Consider the following 17,218-nt stretch of genomic DNA (forward strand, 5'->3'; position numbering starts at 1 on the left):
TTCAGTAGATCCGGTGAAAATTAAGCGGTTGTGAAATGGGCCAAGCCAACCAATGTGAATGAAGTTTGAACCTTCTTAGGCCTTGCAGGATATTATAGGAGGTTTGTCAAGGGATTCTCCAGTATCACAGCCCCGATGACTAAGCTGACAAGGAAAAATGAGAAGTTTTTGTGGACAGAAGACTGTGAAAGAAGCTTTCAAGAGCTGAAGAAGAGACTAGTGACAACACCTATACTCATTGTTCCCTCGTGCAATACAAGATTCGTTATTTACAATGATGCTTCTCTCAAGGGATTGGCTTGTGTCTTGATGCAACATGGGTTATTTACAGTGATGCTTCTCTTTGCCGCCCAGCTTCATCACCACCTAGGAGGAGTAGGCCAAAAAATTCTTAACAAAAAATTTCCCTCTGGCCAAGACAGCGAAAATGATATCATTACCTTTACCCAATTTGAGGGTGAATCATTATATGAGGCCTGGGAGAGATACAAGGATTTATTGCGCAAGTGTCCACATCACGACCTCCCAACCTTGCTTCAAGTATAGACATTTTACAATGATTTGAGACCCACAAATCGATCTATGGTTCATGCGGCTACAAGAGTAGCATTAATGAGTAAGACCCATCAAGCCGCATATGAACTTCTGGAAAAATTGGCATCCAACAACTATTAATGGTCTAAGGAGAGAGCAGTGCCAAGAAAGATGGGTGGAGTTTTTTAACTTGATTCTATTACTATATTGGCGGCACAAATGGCAAATCTATCACAACAACTAGGTAAGATGAACGTTAATGCTATTCAAACTAATGTTGTCTGGGATCATTGCGCGGGAAATCATTCAAGTGTAGATTGCCAATTAGGGAATCCGTTTGCCCAACCAAGTTATGAACAAGCCTATTATGTGTCCAATTTTCAACGTCAAAATAATCTTTATTCAAACACGTTCAATCCCTAATGAAGAAATTACGATGGAAGGACGGAGAGAGAGTGATCACAGAATGTGGAAGAAGATGTTACTGAAGAAAAAAGAGAGCAGTGGCTTGATGCGGCGGCCGAGCAGTACGGTGGTGATGTGGAGGTGGGAGTTGGCAGCATGGGATGGTTGGTTTGTGGCACTGGGTGGAAGCAATAATTTCCTCTATTTTGTGGAGTAAAAACAGAGGCCACTTGGAAGTGCAATGGAAGCTTGGAAGGTGGAGGTGGAAGGGGGCAGTAGTGTAGCAAGGTGGTGCAGGGTGTAGCAAGATTGGGTTGTGGCCATTTCCGTCGAGAACGATGGCTAAACGCATGCTTGGGAAGGAAGGTCTGGCTATGGAAGTGCTCTGTTTCTTGGTGCAAAGACAGAGTAGTTTCGGCTTCTTTCAGTCGTGGTCAGGGTTCTTCTGGTGGAGGCTTGCAGTGGTTGGTTTTTGCTTTGGGGGGCGAGGTTGCTGGACAACTTGGGTTGTTCACGGTGGTCTTATTCCAGAAGAGAGGCGTGGAGAATACTACTGAACATAAACTAGGCAGTGAAGCTAGTGCTTATGCTGGCAGCTACGTAAAAGACCATTTTTGCCGAAAAAGCCAAGCAATGGCAACCCTCGTTTAGAAGATGGGGTCTAACGTGTACGTGTTGTATGTATTTAGGGACAGTTGTCATGAACGTAGAGAGGGATAGAGATGTCCATGAGGTGGGAAGTTAGTTGTTGCGCTTGTTTCCTGGACACGTGGAGACGTGGGACTCAGTGTTGTGTTGGCCTCGTCGTGCTTGATAGAAATTTACGTAGAAGGTGTGGCTTGATTTATGTCCATGGGTCTAAATATATAGAAGCGTTTAAGAAATTTTATCACCAAGGGGACTCTAAAATTGTAATTCTAGTGTGCTTAAAATTGGACACGTTAATAGGCTAGGACTCAATAAATAATTTAGGCCATAAATGACCAAAATAAATCTCTCATCCAACAATATCTTCGACGTTTAGAAAAATTTTATTAGGCCAAGTTCTAAATATTCTGGCCCTGCTGTGGTCCGTGATTTATTATTTGTTCCTTCGTCCAATCATTGAGCCCAATAAAAAATTCATACTTTGCCAAAATAAATTTTTTGACCTCGTAAGTAACTCTAAAATAACTCGTTAAAACTCAAATGGACTTTTCATATATAAGCCCAAAATTATTAAACAGACTTGGGCTGGGCCCGAGTGTTACACTTTTCCCCTCTTCCAAGTAAACGCCTCCCATGCCAAAACCCTAGTTAGGATTTTTCCAATGCCTAAGGCCCTTGGTGGCCAATTTTCACTAGCCCATGTTCGGCCCCTTAGTGAGCTTTGGCGCCTCTTTCCTAAGATGGGCAAGGCCCTTGTTGCTTTCTAGGTTTTCTACATGCCATAACTTAAAAAGATAACTAAGTGGGCTAAGACTAAACATAATGAAAATAATAGACGTGAACTTGGCTAAGTCCGAGTTATCACACATGAAAATGCCTAATACTAGGCCTTTTGTCAGTTCATAACTCGTATGGACTTTTAGCTACTGCTTTACTAGGTACTCAATTAGAAGTGATACATATTGACATTCTGGTCCATTCACTATGACATCTTACAATGGTCAAAAATATTTTATCACTTTTATAGATGATTTTGGTCATTATGGGTATACATGAAAAATCACAAGTACGTGACATTTTTAGGGCTTACAAAGATGACGTTGAAAATTAGCTTGATAAGAAAATTAAGGCGATTAGATTAGACCGTTGTGGTGAATACTATGGTAGGTATGATGGATTAGGTAAACAATGTCCAAGTCATTTGTGAGGTATTTAAGAGAATGTGGCTTAGTTTCTCAACACACCATACTAGGGACTCCACACCAAAATGGTGTAGTTGCAAGACGAAATTGAACCCTAAAGGACATAGTTGGGAATATGATAACTGATTCTTTTTTAATAGAGTCACTACGGGGAGATGTCATAAAGACCGTAGTTTTCATCCTTAATTGAGTAGCTAGTAAAACAGTAGCTAAAACTCCATACGAGTTATAGACTAACAAAAGGCCTAGTATTAGGCATTTTCATGTGTTATAATCAGGACTTAGCCAAGTTCTCGTCTATTATTTTCATTATGTTTAGTCTTAGCCCACTTAGTTATATTTTTAAGTTATGGCATGTAGAAAACCTAGAAAGCAACAAGGGCCTTGCCCATTTTAGGAAAGAGGCGCCAAAGCTCACTAAGGGTCCCAACATGGGCTAGTGAAAATCGGCCACCAAGGGCCTTAGGCTTAGGAAAAGCCCTAACTAGGGTTTTGGCATGGGAGGCGTTTACTTGGAAGAGGGGAAAAGTTCATTTGAGTTTTAACGAGTAATTTCAGAGTAACTTACGGGGTCAACAAATTTATTTTGGCAAAGTTGATTTTTGATTGGGCTCAATGATTGGATGAAGGTCCAAATAATAAATCACGGACCAAGGTAGGGCTAGAATATTTAGAACTTGGCCTAATAAAATTTTTCTAAATGTCGAAGATATTGTTGGAAGAGAGATTTATTTTGGTCATTTATGGCCTAAATTATTTATTGAGTCCTTGCCCATTAACGTGTCCAATTTTAAGCACACTAGAATTACAATTTTAGAGTCCCCTTTGTGATAAAATTTCTTAAACCACTACTTCTATATATTTAGACCCATGGACATAAATCAAGCCACACCTTCTACGTAAATTTCTATCAAGCACGACGAGGCCAACACAACACTGAGTCCCACGTCCCCACGTGTCCAGGAAACAACAACAACAGCTAACTTCCCACCTCATGCACATCTCTATCCCTCTACATTCACGACAACAATCTCTATATACATACAACACGTACACGTTAGACCCCATCTTCTAAACTAGGGTTGCCATCGCTTGGATTTTTCGGTGAAAATGGTCTTTTACATAGCCGCCAGCAGAAGCTAGCTTCGCTACGCAGTTTATGTTCAGTAGTATTCTCCATGCCTTACCTCCAGAATAAGACCACCGTGAACAAGCCATGCCATCTAGCAACCTCGCCCCTAAAGCAAAAACCAACCACTGCAAGCCTCTATTGGAAGCAACAAGACCACCACCAAAAGAAGCTGAAACTGCTTTGTCTTTGCACCAAGAAACATAGCACTTCCATAGCCAGACCTTCCTTCCCAAGCACGCGTTTTGCCACCATTCTTGATGGAAATGGCCACAACCATGTCTTGCTACACCCTACACCACCTTGCTACACTACTGCCGCCTTCCACCACCGCCGCCCAAGCTACCATAGCTTGTTCAAGTGGCCTCTGTTTTTACTCCACAAAATAGAGGAAATTATTACTTCCACCGAGTGCCACAAATCAACCATCCCACGTCGCCAACTCCCACCTCCACATCGCCACCGTACTACTCGCCGCCTCATCAAGCCACTACTCTCTCTTCTTGTCGGTAACATCTTCTTCCACATGCCGTGATCACTCTCTCTCTGTCCTTCCATCGTGATTTCTCTATCTGGGATTGAACGTGTTTGAATAAGGATTATTTTGACGTTGAAAATTAGACACATAATGGACTTGTTCATAACTTGGTTGGGTAAACGGATTCCCCACTTGGCAATCTACACTAGAATAATTTCCCGCGCAATGTTCACAAACAACATTAGTTTGAATAGCATTAACATTCATATTACCTACTTGTTGTGATAGATTTTCCTTCTGTGCCGCCAATGTGGTAACATAATCAAGTTCAAAAACTCCAACCATCTTTCTTGGCACTGCTCTCTCCGTAGACCATTGATAGTTGTTCGATGTCAATTCTTCCAGAAGTTCATATGCAGCTTCATGGGTCTTACTCATTAATGTTCCTCTTGTAGCCGAATGAACCATAGATTGATTTGTGGGTCCCAAACCATTGTAAAATGTCTATACTTGAAGCCAGGTTAGGAGGTCGTGATGTGGACACTTGCGCAATAAATCCTTGTATCTCTCCCATGCCTCGTATAATGATTCACCCTCAAATTGGGTGAAGGTAGTGATATCATTCCTTAACTTCGTTGTCTTGGCCGGAGGGAAATATTTTGTTAAGAATTTTTGGGCCAACTCCTCCCAGGTGGTGATGATGCCGGGCGGCAAAGAGTTCAACCAAGCTTTTGCTTTTTCTCTAAGTGAGAAAGGAAAAAATCTCAATCGAATCGCATCATCTATCACTCCGTTGTGTTTAAAATATCACAAATTTTTAAGAAACTTGCAATATGGGCGTTAGGATCCTAATGTGACAGCCCCCCAAAATGGACGGTTTGTTGAATCACTTGAATGATGGCTGACTTGATCTCGAAGTTATTGGCTAGTATAGTTGGTTGCCTGTAATGACCTGATCCTATATTTTTAGGGATAAATGATGGATAATTTTATTAGGTACAATAAATGAGTTAAAGCCTATAAAAGAATTTACTAGAAAGTTATATTTAATTAAACCTAGTGTTAAGGCTCCATTATTATTATTATTTTTAAAAGTCCAAGCACATGAGTGTTAGACTCCAAACACTATTACTTTTATGTTTTCCTTTTCATAATAAAACTCCTAGCTATCAGATTCCTTTCATAAATTTCAACCACGCACGGAACTAGTGATTGAGCTGAATTATTGCATATTTTATACATTTAGAATCAATTTATTTTATTTATTTCATTACATTATTATTGATTTTAGATGAAAAAATGGTTAAAATTAATAAATCTGAGTTGTAATTTAAATTGGTTAATAGCATGATTTATGATTAATTTTATAACTTGTGATTTAAATGGACAATGTTCATTCACATGCACAACATATTTTTGATATTCTATGATTCTTATTTTATTTTATTTCTAATTTCAAATTCAAAGGACTTTCAAGTGGGCGACGTTGGAACAACCTAAGAACTTTCAATGAGTGTAAGACTCTTCGAATAAGAATAATGATGAGGTTTAAGAGTAATTCAGATCAGAGTCTAATATACGTTAGGAGACAGAATGGACACACTTTAGTATTTTAATCATAACTTTTCGTTCAATATCGGATTGATACGATTCTTGATGCGTTGGAAAGCTATCTTAAAGGGCTATTAAGTTGTTTCTAATAAGGATTTCAAAAGTTGAACTCCTGAAGTGCGTACATGGCTGCCAAGTTGAGTCCTAAAATTTAAACGATTTTGTGTGCGGGAATATGAAAACATTAAGGTTTCTTTCCTACCCTAATTAAGCATATCATTAGCATGAAATCGGAGACTTTTGTAGAGTAAGGCCACGCATTTGAAGAACTCTTCCAGGGTCCAATTGCTGCTCTAGCTACCTCCTCCATTGCCTACCACCTCCATCTCCATTCATTTGGCTTGCTCTTTTCACTCTATACTATTTATTTAATTTTAGTTTAAAGTTTATGGAGTAATTTTGAGATTTTTGGCTTAGAAATTTGGGCAATTTATTTGCTATTTATTTTACTTAATGTCGCTATTTTTCTTGCTCCATTAAGATTTCATTGAACAGTGATTACAACTGCAATGGATTAATTTTGAGAATTTGTGATTTGAATACAAGGATGAACCCTAGAATCTTGATTTTAGGGCTTTTAAATTTTCAGTTCGTATTTTGTCAATTACTTTCTAATCTAGTTTAATTATTAGCCTAGTTCCATTGCATATTAAATTGATTAAAGTTTAATTAGGACTTAAATAATTTCATTTTTATTGTTAATTTTCAGATTAATTGAGATTGTTCAGTTTAGTTGATTCTTTGATTGTTAATTTCAATTTGTTAGTCTTCTACATTTCATTTCGACACTCAAAAATCCAAAAATATGAATCTAGTCCATGACTAATGCCCTTTTCATTCTTGTTTCACTCTTCCATCCATTGCACATACCATCATTTTTATTTTCTCTTTTTGAATATTTTCACCATTTTAAATGAGTTTGATTTTAAGTAACTTTCTCTGAGGAGACGATCTAGGAATTTATTTCCAATTATTACGCAATACCCTCCTGCACTTGGCATAGCCCTTGTGCTACTTACATCCCTTTAATAAATTCCTACCGCGCACGAAACTAGCTCCACTGATCCCAAGCACGTACGTCTCTCTTACTTCATCACTAGGGTTTTCCATTGGTCTATATATAGAGCCCCACTTTCATTTTGTTTTTCCCTACATAACTTGTCACATGGCCAACGAAAGCCACTAGCAACCAATGGAGCAGCCCACACGTTACCCAGCTCCTTTACGTCAGCCCTTGCACAACAATGCCACGAGATAATCACAAGCACCACCAAGCCCATGGGCAAACCATGAACCTTCACTCAGTCGTCTCCTCCAAGAAGCCGATCACCACCACGAGTAGCAAGAAGAACATGAATACAGCCCGAGCTGCAGATTGTGTTACAGTCCGTAATTGCCACTGCCCCATGTCGAGCCACCACCTCTTTCTTATGTACTATCCAACAAGCACCTCGACCAGTTGCTCTCTATGCCAATGACCACTACACGGGTTGCCCCTCCACGTCCAGCAATTCATCAACACCCTCAACCTCATCGAAGGACCTCTGTTCTTGCATCCGAAAACAGAGCACGACTCTTCCCTTCGCAAGCTGCCCAGCCGTGAACCACCCTCCACCATAGCAGTCAACATCTCCAAGCATGGCAGCAACGCCCCACAGGATGAAAATATCACCACCCTCTCTCTTGGTAACTTGCCTCATCTCCCTCACACTGTGTCCTCTCCCTCTCGTTCATCTCATCTCTCTCACTCTTCATCTCTCTCTCTCTCTCAGTTGCATAGTCGCCCACTCCTTGGAATTGCTACCGCACCCAGCCACAAGCTGCTGCTTGTTATTGATCACGGTAAGCCACTGCCCACTAGCACTACCTCTCGAGTAAAGCCATTCCATAAGATTTTATATACCTATACCATGAAATATTGTGAGGTGTGTTATGGTAAATTACAAAAGTACCCTGCTCAATTAGTGTTGATAGAAGGGTCTATTTATTAGTATGGTCGGTTCCTATAGTAAAAACCAAGAGAAAATAGATGTTGGACAACAAGACATTTTTGAGTATTATTTCTAAGCGACATGTCGATAGCAGAAATTAGGATAAATAGGATACTTGGGCTTGATAGTATTTTAAAGTTAATCATCTAATAAATTGTGAAATTATGTGAAATTATGAAATTATGTGAAATTAAGTGAAATTGGAGAGTGGTGATTTTTTAAATTTTTTGAGGATTTTAGGTTTAGGAGATATAGATGATTTTAGTAGTTTAGATTTTAAATAAAATCACATGTTTAATTAGAAATTTATGCAAATTACGTGTTTATTTTATAGGTGACCGATTACGTGCTGAAAATAGTAGATTAGCATTGCAAGGCAAGTAGCATGATCATACCCTTACACGTATGTACGGTAAATGGCATATCTTTTATGAAAATATTATGCATGTACACCCTCCATTGGAAGCCCCTTTTTACGTGCCCCAGACTTGATAAAATTATAAAATCTATGATTTAATGAGAATAATTATGCATTAAGTTATTTATGAAAATTCATATTTTATGAAAGGAGTTATGCATCAAACGATTTATGAGAAGTCATGATTTTATGTGAAAGTTATGTATTAAAGTAATTTATCAAAATCCATGCATGATTTTATGTAAAGATTTATGCATCAAAATATTTATGAAAAATCATGATTTTATGTGCGGAAAGATGTATCACGACATTTATGAAAGAATGCGATTTCATTTGAAATCTATGATATGATATGGCAAGATATAACATATATATATGCGATTTATTTTAAAATCTATGATATAACAAGTATGCAAGTATGATTACGATGAAGTATGAATTACAAGATATGTAATGGCCCGTGTTATGATATGAAGACAGTATCTATGTTATGGGCATAATGCATTGCTAAGTCGTACATGCTGGTAGTGCACCCAGTATGTCTTTCTTATGTATGGATTCCACAACTCACGGTCATGGGCGGAATCAAAATCTACTTAGATTCGCTAATCCTAACTCACATGGGTTAACAGTGGGTATCGGCCTATGATAAGTGAAAGATAAGTTCATGTTCATGTTAATGTTATTTACGTATGTATTTATGAGTATGCACATTTTTAAGAAACCTTATGTTTATTATGTGTACTGTATGATGTGTTACTTATTGAGTATTCGATTCATTTTTGTATATTTTTATATTTTTAAACCACCCTAGGTGATGAAATTTATGATGATGAGACTACAGGACAGGACATGATCATAGGAGGCGAGGCAGAGGCCTAGATAGATGTCATGTTCAGTTTATGATTTAAGGTTTAAATAAATTATTCTGATAAGCACATGAGACTTTCGTATATTTTTAAATAAGTACTTCCACAGACTCTATTTTGAATTTTAAGTATTTATTAAACTTTGTTTTATTTATAGAATCTTTCGCATCTGGCGCGTTGTTAAAAAGAAAAGTTTTAAGTTCAAGTTTAGTAGCACACTGGCTCTCCAAAAATTTTAAAAATGTCTTTATTGGGGAGCAGGGTGTTACACTGCCTTATACTAGATGTCGCTCCATTGACAGAGGGCATATCATTGTAACACCCCCTTCCCGTAGGCTAGGTGTGTCACGTATTTTTCATGAAAAATAAACCCGGCAAGCGATTCTCTAATTTCACAATTGAAAAATAAACTGAAGTAATTTATTATGAAATAAAAGGTCTAATAAAAATGTCTTCCCAAAAACAATAAAGAAATAACTGAATAAATTCGTCATAAGAGACACATTTTATTTTAAAAAGTCTGAACAAAACTAAAATGCTCCTTCTACTCCTGGCCTGCCTGCTCGTAATCATCATCTTCACCTGGGTAATTAAAAACATGAAAATAAACTAAAATGAGTCGATGACTCAGTAAGAAATCTATCATAACGAAAACATAATAAACATAAAATTTTCATAAGAACTTTCATGCTGAACTTAAAATTTATGACTGTTCATGCTAATGCTTATGCTATGTATGACTGAATTTTCTGAACTAACTGACTGATTTATCTTACTTATCTGACTGGCCAACACACTTAACCCTGTGTGCAAGGTTGTGCACCAGCCCCACATCCCGCTGCAGCAAGGGGAACTGCTGATAGTATTCTAGCATACTATGGTGGACCACGACTGAGTTCGTGGCTTGCACACCACCCTGAAACTAGACTGCATTGGTACCATGCATCTGAATGACCATCTTATTAACTGATCTGAACTTATCTTACACTTGAATTTAAGATGGCTTATGTGTCTTATATACATGAGATGCATGACATACTACATACATAATCATAAATTTTAAATCTGAACATGATGCGGAATGACATGGTCGTATGCTATGCTAGATGACATGCTTGCATATGATATGAGCGGTTCATAAATAATGGCTGTCAAAGAACTGGCTTGAATAATACATACATATAAGCTAACTGTGATGATCCTAATTTATGATCAAATTTACTTACCTCGATGCGTTTCTTCTTGAATAATACTTCGTAACTTGAGACCTATATTCAATAATTAACTATCACTAAATTGTTTGGAAATACAATAAATGCTAATATCTTACTTAACTAAATTCGGAATTCTAAAACATAGTCAAACCAATATTTGTTTAACACTAAAATCAATAATTCATAGTATTTAAATTACTTAAAATACTAATTTATAATTTAGTAGAAATACTCGAGCTATTTTTAAATAATTCACAAAAACTTAAATTCTTAAACTAAGTTTCATTTCTTAACATAATTATTAAATCTTATAAGAAACTTAATAAATTCCATTAAATTCTTAACATAGAAATTTTATTAAAATCTTACTAAATTGACAAAAGAAATATTAACTCAAATATTAGACTTAAAAAAATTATACTTTAAAACATCTTTCAAATTCTTTAAACATTTATTAAAAAGAACCTTTAACTAAAATATATTTATTTAATAAACTTAACTAGTAATATTAAACTCAATATAAATCACTAAAACAATTATTGAAATAAAATGAGATCAAGTCTAACTTAAAATATAAGCTCAAATAAATATCACTATAATCTGTAAAAAGGGTTAAAAACTCTGGCCCATAAGTATAATACTATACTACATGAGCCCAAACAGGAAACTAAACCCAAACCCAACCTCATACGGGCCTAAGGCCCAAGGCCCAACAAAAGAACTCACGGGTTCCTCAAGAACCCGAGAACAAGTCTAATATCCGATAAAAATGAAAACAGAGAGTTGAGAGAGAAAGTGTCTGCGATGGAGGAGCTCACCGAGGAAGAGGGGCTAACTCGACGGCGGTTCTGGTGGCTGGGAGTGGTCGGCGGCGCGACTGGGGGTTCCTATGGTGGTGCGGCACCGAGTGAGAGAAAGAGAGAGAGAGTTTAGAGAGAGGAACTACTAAACCGAAACAAAAGAAGAGAAAAAGAGAGCTGATGGCGGTCGGCTTACCGAAAATGGGTGGCTGAGCTAGGGCTGGGCTGGTCGGCACCGTCTGTGACGCCGGAAGGTAGTCCCGCGTCTCTGAGTGGCGTGGAGTTACTGCGAGAAGGAGTGGGTGGCTGCGGGTCAGAGAAGAGAACTCAATACAAGTGAGTTTTCTTTGTATTTTTCTTGTGTTTGAATCAGATATTCTAGATGGATTTATAAAGACAATAGAAAGGCTATCTGATAGGGTTTTTCTAATGAGAGTTAGACTCCTACTAGGACTCGAATTTACACACTACAGGATGTGAAAGAGTATGAGATCAGGGTTCAAATTTGAAACAAAGTGGATGAAACTTACGGATTGGTGATTTGAATTTGTCAAACAGCGGCTAACAAAGTGATGAGGTTCGGAGACTAGAAAAATTTAAACTTTAATTTTCAAAACACACATCGCAGTGAAGCGTAATCTGAAATACTTTAGAAATCCTTATTAAAACAAAACTCTAACAAATCATAAATAGCAACCATAATAGAAAATATAGAGATAAATTAAATATAAATTCTGATAAAACTATACTCATAAAAATATAAATTCTAAAATAAAAGTTTACTAGGAAAAATTACTAATATACCCTAAAACCAAAACTGGTATGTCACAATCATAGTCTTTTAACGCCTTGTGCTCCTGGTCGGCTGTAACGCCCCGGTCCTGTAGGGATTGAAGAGTTACTCCCTATAACTTAAAACTCACAATTCATCAATATATTAACAGACTCCAAAATATAAAGTCAATAGAATACTACAAAATCTCTTAATACAATCCACCAATTCTCATAAATCTTTTATGAGTAATCCACTATGTTTAAAAAAATCATCTCACTGATGCTCCATAATCCTGAATTTTAGCTGGACTATTCAAAATCATCTGAAAAAAAATATATGGAGATAAGGGGTGAGTTATCAACAACTCAGTAAGCAGAGGACATATGCTAGTGTGCAAACATGAGCATTTACAAAGTACAATATGCAGAACAAAATATTTTCTAGAATTATCATGTAGAACAAAACATGTCATCAAAAGTAACAGAGCGATGGTTTTAAGACAAGTAAAACCCAGAGTACTTTGGCATAACATAACCTGAGCATCATTATCACATCAAAACAAAGCATCTTACAGAGTAGATACCATGTTTTATCCCTGTGGTAGGGTTGTGCTATCTCCGGTGGCCAAACCGGGTAGAGACAGAAGTGAAATCTTTCCCTTATTCTTCTCGGAGCCCCGAGTATGCACACAAAAAAGACCACAACAAAACTACTTTGTTTCCAAAGTGGGTGCACTCAGAGATAAAGAAGTTAGTACCAACCCAAACAGAGCAGAGCGGAGCAGAGACAGAGTCAGATACTAAATCAGTACACCATGCCAAAGGTTTTCAGATGTTATATCAAAATAAAACAGAGTACCAAAACATAATCAGATCATTTTCACATATTGAAAACAAAAGTCAGAGCATCTTTTTAAATCAATGCACAATTTTTCGGATTCCCAATATCGCTCTTTTTCAGATTTCAGAGACCACATGACAGAATTTAGCTCATGTCTACACAATGCATGTCAGAAAATATTTTTCCTTTTCCACACAGATTTCACGAGTAATGCAAATAAGTGACCGATGTTGGTTTTGTTTTTTCCAAGTTTCCATTTCATCACAAAATATGCAAAGTTTTCAGAAAGTCAATCTCAGTTTTAATAACTCGTATAAAGCCTAGCATATGAACCCTGCTTACCTCAACTTCTCAGCTTTTCAGAAATTTCCTAAGAAATGCTGAACAAATATTAATCGTCACCTATAAAATAATCACGTAATTCCTGTAAATTTCATTTGAACACGTATTTCGATATTTAAGCATAAGTTTCTAAAATAACCTATTTTAGTTTCTCAAAACCTAAAATTCTCATAACCTCAAAACATATCATCTCTGTCTAAGATCATTAATGTCCATCTAATAACTTCGACTAAAACATAAAAAAAATAATCTAACTTATTTACAATTGTAATTAGACTATAAATTTAATACTAGATCATATAACTAAACCAAAATATTTTAAATTAAACAATAACTTTTATTTAATAAACTAGATCATATCTAAAATGTTTAAAAATAAAATTACATCATTATCGATTACTTTTGAAAGAAAACTTTGCTTGATAACAATTTAAATTGTTTAAAAGATTTCTGTAAACATATAAATAAAATAGAGTCCACTAATACATATTTAAAAGTTTAAAACACGCTAATACAACTTGTACTCAAAGGGTAAAGATGTAACTTCATCTCAATTAATATATGCTTGACCAACTATACGGTAAGCTTCGTTATTAGAAAACATGCTCATTCTACGTGAGGTAAGTTTACGCGCCAGAGGCTCACCGTGAGGGAAGGGAACGTGCAACAGCGCACGAAGCTAGTTGAGGTCGGCGGTGGTGGGTGTGAAGCCAGGTGCGGTGGAAGGTGGTGAACTCGGCGGAGCACTGAGAGAGAGAGAGAGAACAACACGGTAAGAGAGATAATGGAGAGAGAGAACGAGGGCAGTGAGAACGTGTTTGTAGTAGCTGGGCCAAGCGGTTTCCGGTGGAGGCTTGCGGTGGTGAAGGTCATGCGGGGGTTGAGAACGTGGAGGCTAGGCTTCTAGGGAGGCAATGGCATGGAGGATAGGGGGTTGGTTGTGGTGCAACTACTCTGTTTCGAGGAGCAAAAACAGGGGAATTCATGGTTTACAGTGGAGGCTACGGGAGGCGTTGGGCGACGGCTTTGTGTGCCTGGGCACAGTGGCTTATGGTTTCACAAGGGGCTAGGCCAAGGCCAGAGGCTTCCATCGTGCAGGGGAAACTCGCACGGGGGTGGTTTCCGTTTAGTTGAGCACATACGGGTGTGGGCTTTGGTGAGGTCGTGCAACTAGGCTGCAAACGAGGTCTAACGCCGTGGGTGTGGAGGTGTAGAGACAGCGATGGTACTACATGGAGGTTGTGGAAGGTGGCGGCTTGTGGTGGATGATGGTTTGTGGGTGGAGCTGCTTCTGTGCGTGCGTGGGTGGAGATTGCCGTGAGAGTTTTTGCGGCACCTATAGGCTTGGTAAACTAACATGCAGGTATGTATATATATATATATTGGCGATGGAAAAAACCCTAGAGAAATGAAGGAGACGTGTGTGGGAGTGAAATCGTGCGGGTGAGGAAAAAGGATGGGCTACTGCGAAGAGCCTAGCTTGGGAATTACAACGGCAAGAGGGCTGTGCAGTGTGCGTGAAATGTGTAATGCAATATATATAGTAAAACAAAAAGAAAATCCTAGAAAGGAACAAAGGGAGAACTATGCAAGAAAGAAGTGCATGAGGAGAAAACAGGTGCGTGGCTTGCATGGCATGGAGACTAAAGGGATTTTCACGGCATGCGTTTTGGATGGGGCTTGGGTCTTGGGCTTTTTCTTACGCATAAGCCTAAAAATATATAAAAATCAGGCTTGACTGGGTCTGGGTGTCACATCGGCCCTATTAAATTTAGATGCGGCGACCTCTTTCTTTTTCTCTTTATTAATCCGACATAAAGTTCTTTCAATCTCATAATCGAAAAGTGTATGCTCCAATGATTTATATCGGGGAATGCACTTCTAATTTATGAAAAGAAAAAATCAAACTGAGATATAATTTAAACCAATAAAATAAAATCTAAAATAGTAAAAATCTAGTTAGTATCAATATCAATAACAAATAAGTAATCCCCGGCAACGGCACCAGAAACTTGTTGTGCTAAAAATATCTGCAAATGTATAAAATCGTAATAAGTAGTAAAGTGTTTTTAAAGAAAATGAATGTCAAACCCACATGGATTAATTATGCTATCGAATACTGAAATTTACTAAATTAATTATTATTTGGAAAATAAAAATTTAAAGAATATATTATCTAAACTAAATTGAAGAAAAGAGCATTAAAATTAAGATTTTAAAGATAATAAGAATAGATCTAGAGCGTTTGATTTCATCTAGAAAATCCCACATAATTTATTCTTCCTTATTATAGAATCCCAATTATCCCAAGTTGACGATAAAAATCCCTTAGTTATTCAATATTTTCTCCTGAACAATACTAAAACTATCTCCAATTAATAACTCCATATCTCTATATGCATTTAACTAATTAGAGACTCATTAAGTTCTTTAAATTTTTCTTGAAAATCACAGTAATCGCAGTAAAGCATCTCTACTTTCACTCAACTAATGATGCTTAATCCTAGAGGTTTAATCGCAGATCACCTCTCAATCTCATTGCGATTCAATAGATCGAATAATAATTAGCTAGAAAATTGCAAGCATTAAGAATAGGGAATAAACACTCAATCATGGAAATATTGAAAATACGATATCTTAGAATATAAATTGTGTATTCAATGCTGGACTACCTCAAAGCTCTAGAAAATCCCTTAAGATGAGATTAAATAGATGTCAAAATTCAAATTCGGAAACAAGATAAATGTGGCTACAATATAGCCTAAAGATTTGGAAAATAGTTTCTAAAGATAAAACTTAACATAAAAGAAATTATCCGAAGAGTAACAGAATTATCTAAAATGGAAGATACAGTAATAAGTGGCTTGATTTACGGAGTTGGGGAGGATTTGCTGGTTAGCAGATTGATTGCAAAACTCTGAAGGGTCCCACCGGATAGATGCCGTGTGCGCTGAATATAACTGGTCTCCGCACCTACCGAGAGTAAAGACTCCCGACCAGGATGATAAAACCCTATCGCCAACCAACCGAGCGGTAAAACTGCTCGCCTTTACTAGTTGTTCCCCAAGATGTCATTTAGATTGGTCTTTTAAGTTGGTCATTTAGACTGGTTGCCCAATCTAATCGCCTGGAGCATTGTTGCCAAAAGGTAAAATATTTCACTTATCGCCTAAGTCTTGTCGCCAATTCTGGTCGCGCCTTCTAGTTGCGAGTTTCCTCGCCTACATTCGAGTTTCGAATGTAGGAGGAACCCTTCTAGTCATGAAATGGAGTTCATGAGCCAAAAGGGAGTAAACCCTAGACATGCCACTCCCACACATGCATCAACTCGAATTTGGGCTTTTGCTTGTGTCTTCATCTAATATTGTTTAATATATTTTAAGCTTGTTATTTGTTAACTCTTCAAATTTTCTATAAGTAGACTCTCCACTTACTTTAGATAATGTTTGTATATGCCGTGTAAACGTTGCATTTATTTGCTATCGTATGCTCTTGTTGATTGATGATAATATCTTCCTATGAAATTGGATTTACATGATGATCTTGCCATACTTACTTATTATGATGTTTTTGGGTATGGTTAGAATATAGTAGGTCAAGTTGTTGGTAATAAGATGATTTATGAGTTTCAATGATTTGGCCATGTCTATAGGTATATGCACGGGTTTAAACATTGTTCTTCCATTGGTTATGAGTTAAGTGCTTTGCCTATGTTGTAAACTAAGTATTCGACTCTTCTAATATTTTTAGGTCGTAACCTGAATTTTCAACGTTTGACTACATGATTACATGACTCATGGCATTCACGTGTTCATATGGTCCAGGAAAAGAAAAGTGGTACGAGTCTTATGCCACATGCATTTGGGTTGTATATCAGTTTCAAAGAAAAGAGTTTGTACATATTTTATAATGACCCAAAATGATAGGACAGGGGATTGTCTTGGTGGAACTCCTATATCCAC

The 17,218-nt window shown here is 37.3% G+C and overlaps 2 non-coding genes across 2 annotated transcripts; one reads left to right on the top strand and one right to left on the bottom strand.

Annotated features, from left to right (window-relative positions):
- Positions 1-416: 416 nt before the first annotated feature.
- LOC118348547 lies at positions 417-524 on the bottom strand. The gene has a single exon (XR_004801625.1). It is a non-coding gene; the product is annotated as a small nucleolar RNA R71 (small nucleolar RNA).
- Positions 525-4,922: 4,398 nt separating this feature from the next.
- Positions 4,923-5,029, top strand: LOC118348540. Its single transcript, XR_004801619.1, has one exon. It is a non-coding gene; the product is annotated as a small nucleolar RNA R71 (small nucleolar RNA).
- The last annotated feature ends 12,189 nt before the right edge of the window (positions 5,030-17,218 follow it).

Source organism: Juglans regia, chromosome 5 (genome assembly GCF_001411555.2).
Source record: "Juglans regia cultivar Chandler chromosome 5, Walnut 2.0, whole genome shotgun sequence".
In the NCBI taxonomy this organism is placed as follows: Eukaryota; Viridiplantae; Streptophyta; class Magnoliopsida; order Fagales; family Juglandaceae; genus Juglans; species Juglans regia.